Raw genomic sequence first — 20,458 nt, 5'->3', positions numbered from 1 at the left:
AAAAAAAAAGGGGCTAGAATTCAATATAAAAAGAGGACAAATAATATAATATTCATTTCCAAGTGTACACATCATAGAATACAGAGGAATAATTCCACCCATGGTACTCAAAATTCCCACTAATTTCTGTGTGATATGAAGTGAGAAATGAAGATTGATGTCAGTGATGTTTAATGTAAGTATAATGGAATTCATACTTCTAAATATATGGAATGTATTTCATAATTCCAGTTGAGTTCCAAAAATATCTTAGGTTAAAAGAAGGGCAAATCAGTAATAAAACGCATGAGTGTTTAATTTGCATAGAACATAACTGCTTTTAACATAATTCTACGAGTATTGTGTATCTATATAAACACACATTTTTTCATCAATTGGTGCTTCTTACTAATGTGTAAGAAAATGTTATTCAAGAGCAATCTCCTGTGATAATTTTTGCAAGGAAAGTTGATTACATTTGTAATCAAAGGGACATTTGAGGCAAGAAAAGTATCTCAGCAGATGAATAGCAATCCTTTGGAAACCTGTGGCATTGCTGTAACTGACAGGGATGGATTGATTACCTGCTGCTTGCTTTCTTGTCATCGTAGCTATGAAATCTGCCTCAGCAGCAATCCCATCACTTATTTGAGCTGGCACTTATTTTAGTTTTGTCTGGAACTCGCCTTGTATAAAGGATCAGGAAAAAGCTTCACTTAACTTACATTGAGCGAGTTCACTTTTAAGCTTTCCTGGAGGAATTGTTCATTCAAGTCTCCCCGGCAGAGTAATTAATTGAAGGAAATAGGCTATTCCATGAGACCGCATTTATACATTCATGTTTAAACAGTTTTAGTTTTGCACAAACTGTTACACTTCACTCCTGACAGAGCATCAGCTTGTAACAAACAGCTTTGGCCCTGAACGCGTGCCTCATTTTAATTCTGTATTTTTATCCCTTGAAGCTCCTTATTATTCCATATTCTCTCTACTGCAAGCAGTTTTGCACAAGTCATTGCCAAATTGGGTCAAGCCATGTGCCTAAGAGAGAGAAAGCAAGCTGATATTGTTAACAAATATGATGAATAAAAAAACAAGAACTTAGGTAACAACATTCATGCGTTCTGGCTCACTGGATGGATTTGGAAGTGGGCAAAATCAGAATACTTTCAGGATATCCAGAATTTTCTTTACCCCAAGCCAGTCCTTAATCACAAAACAAAGTAAACCGATACTGAGAAATGACAGCTTCATGATCAGTTCTGTGTAGGAGTCTGCATACTAAACATCCATTGACTTCATGCCAGGCTTTTGTACTGGGATGAAAACTTACCTTTTATGTTGTAACATTCCCTGTTTTAGAAGTGATTAATTGTTTGAACCTGGCCCATGCCCTAGGGAAATGTTTAGACACGTACTTAACAATTTTGTATTGATCAATGTATCTAAAGCTATTTAAGTTTCCTTCTGGATCAGAACAGCTATTTCACTGAATATCATTGGATTCAGAACCAAAAGCAAATACAAAGTTATACACAAAATGTTCAGATATGGTGAGGAAACTTCTACACAACTGTAAAATAGTAATCAGTCTGCCTTCTCTGGCCCCAGCCTTCTACGGATACAGTTGGTGACAGGGGAAGACAGTTCTAAAATTCCCCAAACCGGTACTGGAAAAGATGCCAGTCTGATTTAGAATATCTGAATTTCAGAAGTCATATCTGATCTGTTATGATCAGCTGTTGGAGCTGCTTTATGATAAATGATCTAATTGCTTTGTGCAGAATGAAATTCATAGCAGTTTTTACCAACGAGCAAATAGACAAATGTCTGTTAAAAGGTTCGAAAATTATTTGGTTGTTAACTTATTATGGCATAACCTACCATGCTAAATAATTACTTATCCTCTTCAATTAAACTGTAAATTTAACGTGTGACATCATCTTCTCTATTCCTAGCATTGAAGTAGATGGATAGTAATTATTTGGTTACAATTACATTGTTATTATTTTAATTCCTGTTAGAGCTCATCTTCTGTCACCTCTTCTCTATTTCTCTGTGTTTTATATGTAAGATATCTGGTCAGTATAGCTCAGCTACAAGCCAAGCATTCTAAGAACTGTTTCAGTTAGCATAATCCCCTAGTCAGAAACAGTAAAACTCTTGTCACCAGGCTGGAGAATTACACAAAGCTGTATGTAGTCTTTGTAGTTGTTGCAGAGTTATGTGGTGGACCGGGGAGTGCAGTTAGTGCACTGAATTAAAATACCTTGAATAGTTTTTATTGTTCAGTATTAAGAATAAATGTAATCACTAGGAGACAGACCTATTTTTAGTAGGACAGTGTAGTTGGCCAATAGTAGCTCAGATAGCTGTTCGGAGTACACCAGAAGAATGTGAGAATGACTACACGATCAAGACTGTTGTTCATTGATAACAGCAGATTTACAGGAAGAGCTGGAAGGTGACACTAAATGATGCAGGAAGGAAAAACCTTCTATTAAGCTGTACCTTTTAAAAGCTGACTGAGATGTGTATCATGCAGCTCCCTCCTGGGATTGAGTCAGTATGACCAGATTCCTGCTCAGTACTCTGAATGTCTACTAAGTTAAGCCTTCTGGATTGCTCTTCAGAAGCACTTAGATCGTGCCCTTGATGATACTCACAGACTTAAGAAGAATTTAGGCCACCAAAAAAAGTACTTCATGTAAGAGGGTGCTCCAAAAGTAACACCTCCTATTTTATTCTGTTGGCCCATTGTGTCAAGAGATATATGTTGGTACGGCAGTAGAGGTTGACCCTTCTGGCCAGTATCCCATTGCATTTTGTTGCTGTGTAAGAGGTGGTAGCGGAGGGGCAGACTGACAGAATGGTGTCTGACGTGGAAGTGTGTATGAAGCACAGGTGTGTCATTGAATTCCTTCGTGTGGAAAAACGGCACCCACTGACGTTCATCAACATTTACTGAATGTTTGTGGAGATCAACCAGTGGATGTGAAGTCTTGGTGGTGTGTTACAGCAGTGCCAACAGTGGTTCACAACTGGTGCAGATTTTTAGGAGCGTCGCCTGCAGGCTCTTGTTCATCACTGTCAAAAATGCATTGCTAATGGTGGTGACTGTGTTGAAAAAGAGTGTTTTGCAGCAGAATTTGCTCTGTCAAAACATGTTGCAGTGCTCTGTTGTAGTTCCCATGGAAATAAAAAGGAGGCATTACTTTTGGAGTGACTTACATATTTATGTGGGTTTTACACAGGTTTCACATGGCAAATCAGGTAATTTTGCATAGGTCTTTGGAGACCTGGACAAGAGCTTTATGTATTTACTCTTATTTACTCTTCACTAGCAAGCTCAAGATTGTCTTTGTAATTGATATGAAAACTTAGATTTATGAAAAGGTCAAATACTTTTATTAGACATTGTCACTGGAGTGTGCTTATATATGTCAGGGGAGAAGTTCTTTACAGAAAGAGTGGTGAGGTGCTGGAACAGGCTGCCCAGAGAGAATGTGATGACTCTGGGCAGCCTGGTCTAGTGGTTGGTGACCCTGCCTATGGCAGGGGGGTTGAAACTAGATGATCATTATGGTCCTTTTCAACCCAGGACCTTCTGTGATTCTATGATTCTCTGTCTCTGAAGGTGTTCAAGACCAGGTTGGGTGGGGCCCTGGGCAAACTGATCTAGTATTGGATCTGGAGGTTGGTGGCCCTACTTGTGGCATGGGAGTTGGAGCTTCATGATCCCTGATGTCCCTTCCAACCCAAGCTGTTCTGCAGTTCTGTCATTCTATGACTCAGTGACTCAATTTCATTCTTGCAGACTTTCCAAAAGTAGACCCCATATTGTTTCTGTGCTGCTTCAGTGCAGAAAAGTAAGGAAAAAAAATAGATCTGCTAATGTAGATTAGCTGATTTAAATTGGTAGATTTGTTCTAGAAAAGGCTTGCAGTTAAGAACGCAGCTCTGCATGTGTGTCTGTTGTATGTGTACGTGCCCCATTGGTCTATACATGGGGATTTGGATTTCTCAGCAGTAGTGCTGATACCTAACTGAGCTTGGTATAACAAGATTAGTACAGTAGTAGTTTCCACAGTAAATTTTAAATTTAAAATCACCGTGATTTTTCCCCTTTTAGTCACTGTTGCATTTACAGCCTCTGTTTATACTGACTTGTATTTCTTTCTTTTTCCACTCAGATGTTGCAAGAGCAATTGAGTTACTGGAGAAACTGCAAGAATCTGGAGAAGTACCGGTACATAAACTACAGTCTCTAAAAAAGGTGCTGCAGAGTGAGTTTTGTACAGCTATCAGAGAGGTATGGAAAAGAAATTTTTAGTTATTTCTCAGAATAAAATCTCTGTCCTAAAAATTCAAGTATACTGCTGGAGAAGCAACAGTACATTATATAAAGGACAATGGATATGAGATGTGTCTGTAGCTACCTACAGAAAGATGAAGTTACTGAAAAGCAGATGCAGAAAAGTTGCATCAGCAAGGCCTCAAGCCTGAGGCAATTAGACTTGATAAGGAGAAAGAGTTTAATTATTACTTTAGCATTCTGCTTGTGCTGTTTCAAGGTTTGTGCTAAGTTATACAGCACATAGGGATGTGCTGAGTTGGGTGAGTGCAAGATTAAATGCCTCTTCTTTGAACTCAGGTATAAGGTACAGTAGAAATGCCACGAGAGACAACTGATGTAAGCATGGAAGTTAACTGAAGCTAATATGAATCTTGTAGTCAGTGATCAGGTCCCAGTGGGTGTTGCTGCACATGTAAGAATTTTTTATCAAATTACTAAGAATTGTGATTGTTACCCAGCAGTGTATGGTCAGGGGCCTTCACGAGCTCTGCCAAACAGTAGACAAATTATTGTTTTGTTCTAGTCAAGCTAGAGAAGAAGGAGCCACTTTCTCACATACACACTGGTAGTATTATCTTTAATGTAGTTAAATTATGAATACATCTGTTAGAAGTTTCTTGGACAGACACCATAAATTAATAAAAGAATGCGTCTGATTTCTTACCTACTGAAACTGAATGCTGTTAGCCTGCCAGTCTGAAGCAGCTCTAGATGCTTTAGTGAAAATAACATACTTTCAGCAGAAAATCTGTAAGAAATTCTTTTCATGTTTGTCTATCTATTGGCTGGAACTAATCCTCCCTCACTGAAATCAACGGGAAATCTAATGTTGCCTCAATGGTAGCAGGATTGAACTTCCTGATAACTGGGCAACAGCAGCACATTGATTGAGTGGACTGCTGAGTGTCTGGAAGGAAGAAAGATAACAGTTTAATAGGCAGAATGCAACACACTCTTTGTTTCTTCTTAAGTATATTCTTCAATGTGAGAAACAGAGGGAGTTTTCCCCTAAGTTAAATGAGGGTTTTCAAGGCTTTTAAAAGCGAACAGTATTTGATGACAATAAATAATAGCACTATGTACCCTGTAAAGCTGATATGCTGATTAGTCCTTTCATTTAATTCACTAAATGTTTCTTTAATTGACTACAGAGCTTTGAAAAGTTATTTTTCTTCAGATAGCAGAGTCTTACACTCTGATTGTTATGGGAATTTTCAATCTCTGGAGCATCATCAGTGAAATCTTGTTGAATTTATATCCTTCTCTGGAAAATATTCTTAACAGAAACAGACATAAAGCTTTTTGAAACAGTTATGGAGGCTAGGAAGTAGGAAAATGTTGTAGACAAATGCACTCTCAGATCAGTGAACTGAAAGTGGATTTTGACAAAACCATCTTACTGGCACAAAAGGTATTTTTAGTGTTGTGTAAAGATAGCTTGTACACGCCAGATAGTCTAATTGCTGTTAGAGTATTACAACCAAGTAATAGTCACCTTAATATGCTTGTAACACAAGAATCAATTAATGATGAATAATTAAGTCAGTCCTACCAACTTCATAAAAAAGTATTTATTTCAAAATATTTCGTATTACATACTTATAGACCAATATAACTAGTTGGTCTAATTGCTAATAGATCACCATTGAGGAACAGACTTCTATAAAAGAAAGAAAATTATTAGTATCATTCGTGACTACATATAAAAGTACTTCTATGAAGAAACATTCTAATATAAAAATGTCCAATAATGACTCCTTTCATCCAAGGAAAGTAGAGGGATTGACATATATAAATTGGCAATTCTTAAGATTGTTCAGCGTGTGGCTCCTCTTTACAGTTACTTACATTAAACCTTTGGTGAGTGGTTAGATTGTAATACCTTTTTTTTTTTTTTTTTTCCCCTTTACCAGTTGAAAAGTTGTTGGAAAATACCAGCAAAGATTTTCTGCTGTTAAAAAAAAAAAAAGAGTAAAAAAAGCATGGAATATTCCGGCCATGTTAAATTGTCAGACTTCTCCAAGCACTGTAGTAAGGAGTTGGAGAATATTTGTTCTGGGTTTTGCAGTTAATCAGGATTGTCCTTCTTGCATGTCCTTCATGTACGCTGGAGTTGCTGAGAGATAGATAGGTGCTTTACTAAAGAGCGCAGTCTTTTTTTGAGCATATTCAAGGCTGAAATAGCTGAGGCTAGACAAAAATTTCCCTGCAGATGCTCCTTCCTGTTGTTTATTTTCTCTAACCCTGAGTACAGTCTGTGAGAGTGTGGAGACTAGCTTTTTATTTCCTCTCTTTGCACCTACATAATGGAGAGAAGAGTTACTCACCTTTGAGGGAGAGGCATGACAGTCAGCTGGAAGAAACGTAGAAGGTTGTATGGAAGTGATTTTCCTGGAAAAAGCAATGAAGTAGACAGAGAGTCAGCAGTAGGTAGGAGTAATTGAAATGGGTTGAGGAGCAGTGGAAGACTTTGTATTAGTATGCAAATTCAGGAAGAGGCTGCTTATTAAATGTATGCTGAGATTCAGATTTGCAGTGTGATGTGTACAGTATATAATAGAAGATCTGAGCCTAACTTTCTTTCATCAGAAAATCTAATAAAGCAGGTTAAAGCAGATGTTTGTAATCCTATAAATTCCATAATGGAAGAGCTGTGGAAAACAAATGTTTTCTTTTCCAGTTTAAGAAATTATGAACACTTAACTGTCCAGTGAGTTTCATTGTTAAAATGTATCCCAGAGAAACTTAATGTTGGGTTGAATGCAGGTGAAATGATTGAAGATAATTTTAGTCCACACAGTTTTGATTGACTGTGACTTGCCTTTTCTATAACTAGGAATTATTTGACTTCCGAAGCAGTAGGTCACCTTTATGATTAATTAGCCTTTAAAAGTATGGGATACTTTATTAGATGACGTACGTTTCAATCTAATATGTAGGAACCTATTAAATGGCTGTAATGAATTGTATTTATGGGAACATATTTAGTAAATTAAGCCACCAATTCAAATTCTCAAACTAATATTCCACAGAAATAAAATCTTTTTAAAGTGACTGAGTGAATGAAATTTAAATGGGAATACTTTGGCATTTTTCTAGAATGCTATGTCAGGAAATGGTGATTAATGGTTCTCAATTAACTAAATATAAGTACCACCAACTGAAATATTCTATCTAGCACTAGGAAGGAATTTATATTAGCTCTGGAAATAATGGAAAAAACTGAAGATTGTATTGGCCTCACTATATTCTTTTCGTCTGAAGACTCTAGCTGTACCGCCTAGACCAAAAAACTGTATTTTGAAAAAAATATATAATTGCATTTTAAAATTACTTGTTTCAAAAGCTCACCAGCTGCGTGAAAATTAGTTTTCTATGGCTTTATCACCTGTCAAAAGATGCTTGAATCTTGTCCACTATACCAGTAAGCCCTTCCTTCCATGTCTTTTTGCTATTTACTCAAAGCTGTTGCTGTGTTGGATTCTTCTGATTCCTGGGAGATTACTAGAATAGGTGAACTGCAAGGCATGAAAACTGAATGCATAATTAAAATGCTGAGAAGGTATATTCATATAGAACATAAAACTAGCAACCTGAATTGGTACAGTAATTTGAATTGTTGTAAGGCAGTGAAAAGGAAATTAGGTGAACTTAAACTTCTGGTCTGGTAGTAAACCTTAAAATGGCTGTAGGCACAGAAGTTAGAGTGAACAGTTGAGTAAAACACACTAAATACCTTAGGAGGCTGTGGGAAATTCATTTACATTTGCATTTGGTAATCAGTACCGAAGCGCCAGGGAAGTGGAGTTACAGCTTGATAAGTCCATAGATCTCCCTATGAGCAGTTTTCTTCCAAGTAGATTATGAAGTTGCTATTTCTGTATCTTCAATAGTAGTATAAAATTCAAGTATATCTGCCTTTCTTTCCTTTTCTTTATCATCTTAATAATTAAATCTAATGTTTTTCTCTGTGGATATTATTTAAAATAAATCTGAGTAAAATATACCAGTAGTAAAGCATTTATCATTAAGAGATGTAATCAAGTCAAATGGTCTTTATAAAAATGTCATGAGGCAGCCAGAAAGACAAAAATAGGCATTATTTTATTTTGTTGTCATATGACTCCCATCAAAATGTCAGGTCATCGCACAACAGCACTTCTACAGGACTCAGTCAAGTATAGTCATTTCTATAAACAGAGGAGCAGTCAACACAGAATACTATACTGTTGTGCGTTTTATATTAAAATAGTTTGTGGAACATTATGTTGCCTTTGAAGATAGGCAAAAAAGAAAGACCTGAAACTGTAGGCCAGTTATTTTCACCTCCGTGCCCAGCAGGATCTTGGAATAGATCCTCATGCAAGGTATGCTAAGATGCGTGGAAAACAGAGGGATTGGTGTCAGCCAAAATGGTTTCACTAAGGGCAAGTAATGCTTGAGAAATCTGGCCTTCTCTGGAGGGGTAACAGCATTACTGGATAAGGGAAGAGCAACCAATGTCATCTACCTGGAATTGTGCAAAGGATTTGACACTTTCGCATGACATCCTTGGCTTTCAATGAAGAAACTTGGATTTGATGGATGGACTGGGTAATGGATGAGGAATTGACTGGATGGTTGCAATCAGCTGTAGTGAAAGACCCAATTTCCGGGTGGACATCATTGGCAATACTGGAATTCCTCGAGAGTCAGTATTGTAACTTGCACTGTTTTTGTTGGTCACATGGACAGCAAGACTGTGTACACTCTCTGGTGGTTTGCAGATGATACCAAGTTTTGTGGTGTGGTCGACTTGCAGGAGGAAAGGGATGCCACTCTGAGGGACCTGGAGAGGTGAGCTTGTGCAAACTTCACAAAGCTCAACAAGGCCAGGTGAAAGGTCCTGCACCTGAGTCATGGCAATCCCAAGCACAACTACAGGATTAGTGGAGAATCCATTGAGAAGAGCCCTGAGAAGGACTTTGGGGTGTTGGTTGATGAAAAATTCAGTATAAGCTGGCATGTGTGCCTTCAGCCCAGAAAGCCAACTGTATTCTGAGCTGCATCAACAGAAATGTGGCCAGCAGGTTTAGGAAGATGATTCTCCCCTTTTACTCCACTGTTGTGAGGCCCCATGTGCAGTAATGTGTTCAGTTCCGGAGCCTCCATCATAAGAAGGACATGGAGCTGTTGGAGCAGATCCAGAGTGGGGGGCATGAGAATGATCAGAAAACTGAGTACCTGTCCTTTGATGACAGGCTGTGAGAGTTGGGATTGTACAGTGTGGAGAGAATGCCCCAGGGAGACCTCATTGCAGCCTTTCAGTACCTAAAGGGGGCCTACAAGAAAGGTAGCTTAGTGATAGGACAACGGGTAACAGTTTTAAACTAAAAGAGGGTAGGTTGAGATTGGATATTGGGAAGAGAGTCTTCATTAAGAGTGTGGTGAGGGACTGGAACAGGTTGCCCAAAGAAGTTGTGAATGCCTCATCCCCAAAAGTGTTCAAGGCCAGGGCTTGAGCAGCCTGGTCTATTGGAAGGTCCCTGTCCATGGTAGGTGGATTGAAATTAAATTATCTTTAAGCTCTCACCCAAGCCTAACCATTCTATAATTCTCTCAATTTCAAGATCGGTTTCTTTAGTTTACAATATAATGCTGTTCCTTTGCCTCTCAAACTTAGCCTCTGGAAAGAGTTTCATTGTTTCCTGCCTGATAAATCCTATTCCCAGTAAAAATAAAGATTCCTCAGGCCAAACTGTCTTGGTTTGTATTGAGGAAGGCTCTGGATTTGGAATTCTGCCGTCTCTTACTCTCTGTTTTCGTTGGGTGATGACTATTTGTTACAGGAGGAAGAGTGGAATTCCTGCAGTACCTCATCTTCACAGAGCAAGCCCAACTTTATGAAGTTTCTAATTAGAAAATGTGATTTCTACGTATTTATTTAGAAGACTTAGCTCTAGAGATGCTGTAATTCATAATTCATATGTCATTCACAACAATGACGTAGGCTCTATATGAAGCCCAGCATCTGAAGTCCCCTACTGTCACATTTACCCATGCAAATGTTGGTATTAGCCAGGATTAAGCAAAAGCGGTATACTGGAATTACTAATAAGGCAATTAGTAAGCAAAAGGCCACTAGGACAACTCATTGTAGTAAAGCATATGAGCTTTTTCAGCTCAGATTTCTAACTCAGGTCATAAAAGCAGTTACATCTGAACAGTACACTGTTCCTAGCTGGGAATTAACATTCCTCTTAGACTAATATGATACCTTGTTCTGGTGTTCCAGACAGCTTATTTAGAATTACTGCACCATTAGTCTAGCGGTAGCATTCATGCAGTAGAAAATATGTATTCATACAAATTAATCAAATTCATTCAGATCCTCACATGCTTGTAAAAATATAAGAATAAATAACAAATAATTTCAGCACATCCATCGTTGTTTGGAAAGGACTTTACTTAATTTAATTCAAAGCTGACAGTATGGCAGAATGGTTATGCTTTCATATTTTACTAAGTTTTGTTTTCCCTCAGCTGGTTACAGGTATTATCTCTGTAATGATGAGTTAAGGAATGGATTTGTATGGTACGTAAATGAGGGCCGGAAAAAAAAAAACAATTGCAAAAAAAAAAAAGAGGTCCATCTGTTGTATTTGGCATTTAGCAAGTTCAGCACTTTGGAAAACTTAAGTTAGCAGTAAGTACAGAGAATATTTTTTAATATATAAAATTACCCTACTGTGTAATTTTACAAATATGTGCTTTTTTTTTTCTCTTTTTGCAACCAGAAAAAAAAATATTTTGAGAAACAATGAAGTTGCAGTTACCACTTTACCCTAGGAGACAAGCATTACTTGGTTACTTGCAAGCCCTGGATGGCACAAAAGAAAACTTTTGGAATGATTACCTTGTCACTCAGCAGATGGCCTTCATTAATGGCAATCATATGAATTTACCAGGCTGCCCAAGCTTTATCTGAGAGAAAGCATTATTAAGTCTCTGTGTAATTACTAAGTCCCTATGACTCTCATGACTTTGCTGCAGGAGATTTAAAACAGCTGCTGTTGTCGCTTTTTTCAGCTGCCTAGAGCTAAATACATTGATTTCACAGATGCGCTACCCTAGAATCTAGGGCCATACCATATCACTGATCTTTAATCAGTGCTTTCTCCCATTGGTTTTGACTAAAGATCAATTTTCAGAGTCATCTGATGAGTATATATCTACTTGCATTTGTGCTTTGTTTTTGTAGCTGTGCTTTCTATGGGAGAGAAATATTTCAGTGCTGTAAGAGTCCTATAGTATGTAAAATCAAAGCAGTGACATATCTTGTTCATGCTCCAGTTTATCATGATGCTGCTATATGTGTACTAAAACTCCTTGGTGAGTGGTGTTGATGTGATGTTCTTAGTTCTGTACCTGTAGAGTATCTTGTCTTGCAGAAGGTCACTCTCATGGGTCAGTGGTGGTGCACCTTGGCATCTTTTTTGTTTTCTTTGTGTTACTATTTTAGTTTATTTCTGCGGCATTGAGTTTGATTAAATAAAGCTCTTACAGATAAACAGAACATCCTCTGCTGCAATTTATCTCAAGCCTGCTTCTTCCTCTTGAGAGAAACCAGCAGCTAAGTGAACTACTGAGAAATGTTTATGCTGACAGTCTGTTGGAAGACCCTGTATTATCTGCATCAGCTTGCATTTCTCCCTTGATGGAGCATCTATATCCACTTGCTTCACCTCATCAGAAGTTGCTGATCAGACTCCTGAGAAAAGCTCCTCCATCTCCACTTTTTAATATGCCTTCAGAAAAGAAAAGAAATTGTAAGACTATTTGAAAATTCCATTTTGGGTACGTTTTTTGTTTGTGTTTAAAAGAAGAAATGTCAGCAGTTTTCCTTCACTCTCCCCATCTTCTCAGCTCAATGGGAATGTTTAAGATAAACTTGCATGACTTGCTCAGGTTATGTCATTTTTTTATCCAGGTGCTGATAGTGATGAGGCTTTGCCAAAGCTCTTAACTTTTGGAATATGGCTATTGCATACTGCAGCTTCAACAGCATATGCAGAATTACCGATAAAGTGAGGAAATGAGTGTTTAGTGATGCTTGGCATATTTTTGAACTCAAAAGTAACTGGCAGTGGAGTCTAAAAGAGAGTTTTATATTATGACCTATCAATTCCAAGTAGCTTTATGGGAATTATCTAATGACATTATTCTTATTTCTTTTGATCCCAGTATACTGAAGCAGAAGCAGCAAGGAAGGTCATCAGGACAGTAATTTTCAGTGATTGTAAAGCTTACAATTTTTAAGATGCATATAGCCTTATTTTCAAAGGTGCCAGGTCACAATTGTCATTGACTTTGAGCCAATATAGAACAGTGGGTAAGGAATGTGAAATAAACTAAATGACCCAGTCATATTTTTATTGTTCCTAATATTTTCTGCTTGTAAAGCTGTCTATTTTTATTATTCTTAAGTGGATGCCAAGTAACTTCTATTGACTTTACAATGTCAGAGGAGTATTTTCAAAAAGAATCAACATTGGAGGAAAGGAGAAAGGGCACGGAGAGGTCTTGTGTGTCCTAATAGCAATGCTGGGAATGTGTCACCTGGCTCATCCACAGTGTGCCAGTGCTCCCACTGGAGCAGAGGATGTAACAGCATGTATTTCCTGGTACATCTGCTGCCTTCTTCTGCTAGCACAGAAGGGAGGAAAGAGATTCTGGCTCCAGCCTCTGGCCCCTGTTGGGTTGTTTGTTGGACAGACACAGCCTTCGTATGTCAAGGATTCGGGGACCAAAACTTTGTTTGGCTTTCAAGCAGCAAACACATAGTGGAGTGAAACACTGTCAGGGCAGAGTGAGCGCTGCTCCTTTCGACACACACACAGACACACAAAATAAATGCTGGAGCAAACAGTATTACGGCATTTTAACTTGGGCATCCATACTGTGTTCCACCCTGAGTTAAAATATTACACCCTTACCATGATTATACTTTTATTTTTAACAGTGTTTCAGCTCTTTACGTTTTTGTTTCCTGTTGCCTAAGGAAAGCTTAATAATGCATCAAGATCTGGATTTTTTTTTTCTCGCTTTCATAAAACTGACCTAGTTTCCACCATAACCCCTGCCCCACAAAGAAAGAAACTTAAATAAAACATGCTCTATGAAAATGTAAAAGCCAACATTTGTAATATTTCTTCTACACATTCTGAAATTAAAACTATCCCATCTCCTCATGTTGTTAATGAGACTGAATTCATTTTGAGCTTTTTAATGGCTTAGCCTCCCTGTTGCCTGTGACACATGCTACACAGTGTTATTTCCTGGAGAACAATTGTTATGACAATTGTGAAAGTGATACAGAGTGAGAGTTTGAAGGTAAACACCAACAATGCTATCTAATACCTAATGCTATCATGTAGCTGCTTACAGACTAATGAAAGCTTATAATATAAAAATGTTCCAAATGCCAGCAACCTTGAATAACCATGCTGTGTCAGATATAAATAGCTCATAAATATAGACTACTTGTCACAAATCAGCTTTTTCTATGAGTTGTCCAAATTCAGTAGCTGCAGGAAATAAGTTATGCAATACAGACTTCTTGGTTCTCCCAGCAAGCCTTATAATATGTCATGTCTTCTGTTCAGGCATCCGTTTATTGTTCATTCTGAGGAAGACCTTCTGTCAGAATGAAGACTGTACATTGTGCAGTGTGAATACGTGTGTGTGTGCGCCTAACGCTGCTTCTGTCAGGTTTAATCAAACATGTGGCATAAGCCTGTAACAAAATGGGCATTTGTGGTTCATTTGTTCAAACAGTTGTGCTTAAGAATAATCTAGGTTTATCATTATCTGAATGTTGTCATCTGTGTATATGGCATCCACAGCCAGTGATTCCATAAGGTTGCCAATATTTTGTCAAATTCTCATTCTCTTCAATTATCCAGAATTTTCCCTTGTTTTTTGTTGTTGTTGTTGGGATATGCTAGAAAATACATCTGTTTTAAACTTGCCCACGGAACTGCTGTCTTCTCCTGCGGTATGTGATTTTGTTTAGAACAATATCTTAGCTGGAGGCTGTAGCTGTATTGGAGAAAATACACTTTTATAATGTATTCATGCTTGTGATAAACATGTGAACATATTTATCACATAAGATAATTTAAAGAAACAGAACACAGGCATGAAACCAGAAATTCCACATGATATTGAAGAGCAATAAAACTGGAGGTAATCACAGAACCACAGAATGTCAGGGATTCATACTATCGTTAGAGATTTTTCATTTTAATTGAGCCGTCATGATTTTTTGACTGAAAGGGAGTTCTCCATTACATTGGTTTTGTACTTGAGTATGGTTACAGAGGTAAAAAATAGTTAACAGAGTAGAAGGATAGCCTGGTTATCTGCATACCTTCACTCTAGTTACATATACTCTTCTGGTTGCATTTGACTCTGTGTTTTTCTCCTTTTTCCTTATTTTGTATGTTGATTTATTCAGGTCGGAGTTCCCCCTGATCTTTGTAGTATTTAAAGCATCTTTGTCCACTTGTGTGGTAGGTTTACTCTCTGAATTGAGTGCTGACCTATAGCTCTGAAGGAGTCTATTCAGGCAAAAGGACCAATGCATCCCTCTCCGCACACGTACAAATATATTGGGTTAAGAATGGAAAATATAGGCAAGAGGTTATGGGGAAGGAAAAAAAATGCTGAATAGAATGTGAAGAGGTAAAAATGATTAAAAACAAAGAGAGGAGAAAGAAGACAGGATTGCAAATCTAAGTTTACAATTACAAGCACAGTGTTCACAAGCACTACAGTGCAAGTCAAACAGTTCCCCTGTGCAGCTTTGCACCACTGCTCCTCCCTTTATCAAAGGCAGAAATTCTCCTACCCCAAGTACAAGCCCCACTAGATGAAATGTCGATGTTAAGACTTACATCAGAAAAAAATTGAAGGATTGAGAATCAACTGCAGGTTTGGGGAAGAGAAATGAAGAAAGGAGAGGCCAAGCTGTGCTGCATGAAGCACATACACTCAGACATGTACTCTTCACAGGAGGATAAGAGATGACTGATGAAGATATTCTTGATATCTCAGAAGGCAAAAAAATTTAGTTCATCCTTTCTATCAATTGTAGACAATTAGGAAGACAAGGATTCAGAGTAGTTGATGGCAGAAGCATCATACTCAGATGTAAGTAAATAATAATTTCTCTTACCCTCAGTTCTGCAAGGGTGCACACTTATACTGTTCCATTGACATGACTGTATCAATGCAGTAAAACCTATTATGTCTTCCTTGTACTGATTATTTTCAAGCTGTCTCCCATCTCTGTGCATTCTGACAAGCTCCTGTGTTCCTTTCCTTGGAAGACTTTTTCCAAAAAAAAGGTATAAAATTCCCTTCTGTATTGAAGCAATAAAAAATTTGGCAGGCAAGCTAAAGAAACTGAATCAGTACAGTGCTAATCTGTGTGCTAAACACAGCTCACCAATCTTTTTGCAGGTTGTTTTGTTACATCATTAAAACTACTTACCTTTGGCACTTAATTAGTTTGTGACTTCCTTAAGGAAGACTTTTACATCTTTTCTATACAGTATGATGATTCAGGTACCATAGAAACAAAACTGGTTACTACAGACTGCTCTGAAAGCAGTGCATCCTATTTTATTATTATATTGGTCCATGATATCAGAGTGATGGTAAGTGATGGTGATAAGGCAGTAGAGGTTGAATCTTTCCACCAGTGTTCTCTTACATTTTGTTGCCATGTGAGAGATGGCAGTAGAGGGGCATTCTGTCATGGAAGTGCGTGTGAAGCAAAGGTGTGTCACTGAATTCCTCCACATGGAAAAAATGGCACCCATATACATTCACTGACACTTGCTGTACATTTATGGAGACCAGTCAATAGAGGTGAGCGCAGTGGGTGGTGCCTTTCAACAGAAGCAACAGCAACATGAAAGACAAGCCATGTTCCAGATGGCCTTGCACAGCTGTCACACTACAGAATGAAGGGCGTTTCAATCAGCTCAACTGTGCAAATCAGCAGATTACGACCAGAGATCTGTGTACAGAGCTGAATATTGGCTTCAGTGCATTGGAAATGATGGTGGCAATGCTGGAGTATCACAGAGTTTGTGCCATGTGTGTCCCATGAATGCTCACATAGGAATAGAAAGAACACCATGCATAAATTTCTCAGGACCTACTGAACCAGTTTAAGGCTGAAGGTCACAGTTTCCTGGTTCACATACTGATGAGACAAGGTGTCACCACAAGCTGGAGTCAAAATGGCAGTCTGTGGAGTGGTGAGATGTAAATTTCTCACTGAAGGAAAAGTTCAAGATGCAGCCCTCTGCAGGTAAAGTGATGTGCACTTCTTTTTGTGTAGGAAAGGGGTGATCTTTCTGGATTTCTTGGAACCTGGACAAACCGTCAACTCTGACCACTACATGGCAATTCTGACTGAGCTGAAGGTTCAAACTTCCAGTGTCAGGCCAAAGATGAAGACAGTCTTTCTCTTGCAACATGGAAATGCCAGGCCCCATACCAGTTTGAAGACTGTGGAGCACATTGGCTAGACTGTCCTACCACAGCCGCTGTACAGTCCTGATTTGGCACCTTCTAATTTCCATCTGTTCAGGCCAATGAAAGATGGAGTGTGTGGGCAACATTTTCCTACCTCTGCTGGTGCAGATTTTTATGATCAAATCATGCAGGCTCTTGTTCATTGCTGGCAAAAATGTATAGCTAAAGATGGTGACTATGTTGAAAAATAGCATTTTGTAACTGAGAATTTTTCTATCAAAGAGTGTTATTGTGCTCTCTGTTTTTGTTGTGGTTTCCGTGGAAATAAAAAGGAGGCGTTACTTTTGGAGTGACCTACATACCTCCTACAGGTTGCCTCTTCACTTAATAATCTCAACAAAGATTTTCTGAGTCTGCTTTTTTGTAGGTCTAAATTGCAGTATACTCTGTCTTGGGTTGTTTGTTTTGATTTGGCATCTTTTTTGAATACTTGTTCATTGCTGCAGAATGATTTCTGCCTCTTGTTTCTTCCCTGCTGTTTAGAACAAGTTGTCTTAAAATCTGTTGAGCATCGTTACTGTAGATACACTTACAACATAGAATTATGTAATATTGTGTTAGGAGGAAGCATTGAATACCACTTACAGAAGTTAATGGAACAGAATCCTTTTAATTAAATTGTAAGTTCTGGAGTTTAGCAGAAAATGCACAGCATCATGCAGGATTTTTTCAGAATGCTTCGTGTGGCCACTTTTATAAAACAGGCTGCTAAGTGCCTTGCTAGCCCTGAGTCTCCTACTGAAGACTCACGTCTACAGAAATAGGCCAGCTTGGTACATGCTGTTTTGTTATGAGTCCATACGGAGTAATTTCTGCTAAGAAGTCAGCTCCTGAATTACCCGTAAGGCAGCCCTGTGCTTCAGGATGCTAAACCAGCTTATTTGTGTCGTAGCAGAATGGGTGGAGATGAGAACCATCACCATGCTAGGATTACCTGCTGCATCTGATGCACTGCAGCACCTGCTGGGAGATGTAACCCAAAGTACACTTCTGTGTGCCAGCACAGGCTGCCACAGCCCAAGGATTCACTTCCAAGTTCAGATTTTTTAGTTCTTATTTTCTTACCTTCACCTCTCTTGTACTTTTTGAGTACTGTGGGAGAATAATTGTAGATTATGATGTCTGAGGAGATTTCCTGCAGCCACTAAAAAAGCACCATGCAGGCTTCCAGTGTTTCTTGATAAGTGTTGTGATCTCTGTGCTGCATGGAAAAGAAAATGGAGCTGAGCATTTCCGTCTCCACAGCACAAATGGGAGCTGTATGAACAGACCCTTGTGTGAAGCATGCTTTTACCTAGTGAACATGCAGCATGTGGAAGCTGGCCGTATGCCTACAAAAGGTGTGGGGTAAAATTATTGGAAACATTGACCTTACAGCTGTGACTTTGCATCTCAAAATGCTGAGATTTCATTTTCCCTTCCCTTCCCTTCCCATTTGTGGACTTGTCCTTTTGTGCGTTGCTGAAGTCAGCAGTCTGAACCTTAGAAAGAGTTTAATGAACTTCATGGAACAACCAATCTGCATGTGGTTGTTAAACTGAGTTAATAAGAAGAAAGTCATTTAGGTGTATGTTTTATCCTTCTTTAGCTCAAATTACGTTATACATTATGTAGCAATCATTATGCAGGAGAATTAGATTAATGATAGCCTGAAGCATATATTCAAGACCTGTTGTTTTATAAAGAATTAGGTTTGAGATGAAAAACTTATTTTCCTATGAACTGTGCTGTAGGTGGTATGATCACTGATAACTGGTGGCAGGTGATCATTCTAAATATATTACTTTTGATAATTTACAATAAATAGCATTATTGATTGCATTTTTCATGTTTATTTGAGTTGGTTGATTCTTTTAAAATGTATTAGCTTAATCACTTGCTAATGAGTTTTTTTTCCTTCATCAGTATACAAATTACTTATCAGGACATTGGATACTATGAAACCTGTCAGCTACATACTAGTAGGATGTAGACGCTGTGGAGTTGCATGACATTAGACCTAGCTAATAATCAAATGAAGTATCATTATCAGCTCACAATATCATTTGTGATATTCTACCTTAGGAATGAATATTTTAACAGTAAGTGTTCCTATGTATGAAATGTTGTGACCTGTTTTCAAAGAAGTTTAATGTCATAATTCTTCAGTAATAAAACACTTGCTTTTAGACATTCTAGCCAGCCACAACATTTATACCAGTGGAAGAATAAATGATATGGACAATCTCCTCTCATGATGTAAGATAACTGACAAGTACCAAGAATAGAGCATTATCAGTGATTCAATACAGTATGGGTTTTGAAATAGCAGGTGTTTAATTATTCATAACTGCAGTTACACAGTGGTTGTTCTTATATAATGACTTCTCCTACGCCGTAATACTTAGAATAAATGTTGAACTGATCTATGCAAGATTATGCTGAAAATGTAGACTCAATCTGTTAGTTGAAGGCATAGTCTAGTGCAAAGCTAAAGCAAACCAGACACCTTTTAGTGGCTGTAAAATGTTTCTTTTTCCATATTTTTAAAACTAAAGGCAAAATCACAGCTTCTGCTGAAATCAATGTCAATTTTACCAATGGAAGAAAGATTTTGTTTCAAATGTAGAAAGCAGGAAATATTTCAGTCTTCTCCCTCTGCCTTAGATGTATTCAGTGGACCCAGTATTTCTGCATTAAGTCTTAGATGGGCCTATGTGCTGATGATAATCAAGACAAAAATCTTTTACTGTGCTTTCGAAGCAGTTAATATATTTTATATCTCTAAAATGCTTGTATTTGTTATCTCCTTCACTTCTTTGTCCTTCTCTTGTGTATGGTGTTCCTCAAAAAAGATTTGGGAATCAGTCATCCCAAAAGTTGTCTGTTAGCTGAGATCTGATGTGAGCTACCTGTCTTAATTCCATTTAGAAGTTTGTAGCAATATGTTCATCAGTGTGTAGGTATTATAATAACTGGCTTAGTGGAGATATATACATGTATATGATTCTGTATAGCAAGTCATCAGGTCATAGCAATGAGGAAGTTTTACCATCAATGGGATAAATTGTTGTTTGTAAGTAAGTTAAATACAGGACCTGACATCTGGTCTGCCAAAGTAACATTGACATTATCAACGAAAGATGTTCAGCAATTCCTACTAAAGTATCAACACATCAGTGAAAGGTAAAATACTGTGTAAAGTACAGTTGAGTCTGCATTCCTCAAGAACCCCAGGAAAGATTGCCATAAAAGTGAACATGATTTACCAGCAGAAGATCTCTCTCAGGAATACAGCATGAATTAAAACACACAAAAAGACAGAATTCCTGATGAAGTATGTCAAGAAAACACTCAGAGTAAATCAGTGGTATATAGGAACACTTTTTTAGATTGGCTGGTTTTGTAAGAGGAGTGAGAGATTTTGTTTGTATGCATACACATTTGTGTTTCAAAAAACGTTATTTATTTATTTATTTATTTATTTATTTATTTATTTATTGGAGATTATTTCAAAATGGCTGACTAGCAACAAGGCTTTTTTAAAATATT

General features: G+C 37.8%; 1 protein-coding gene across 3 annotated transcripts in view; it reads left to right on the top strand.

The window, feature by feature from the left end:
• LIN7A (lin-7 homolog A, crumbs cell polarity complex component) overlaps positions 1-20,458 on the top strand; it is a 53,053-nt gene that overhangs the window by 18,425 nt on the left and 14,170 nt on the right. For all 3 annotated transcript variants that reach the window (XR_004160019.1, XM_019613586.2, XM_019613591.1), the window contains one exon: positions 4,173-4,291. The gene's annotated coding sequence lies outside the window, so the exon portion shown is untranslated. Of the gene's footprint in view, positions 1-4,172; positions 4,292-20,458 lie in introns of those variants that run through there.

This window comes from Meleagris gallopavo, chromosome 1 (assembly GCF_000146605.3).
Source record: "Meleagris gallopavo isolate NT-WF06-2002-E0010 breed Aviagen turkey brand Nicholas breeding stock chromosome 1, Turkey_5.1, whole genome shotgun sequence".
NCBI classification, from domain to species: domain Eukaryota; kingdom Metazoa; phylum Chordata; class Aves; order Galliformes; family Phasianidae; genus Meleagris; species Meleagris gallopavo.
Note: the sequence above shows the minus strand (reverse complement) of the source record. Positions and strands in the feature narration are given on the sequence as shown.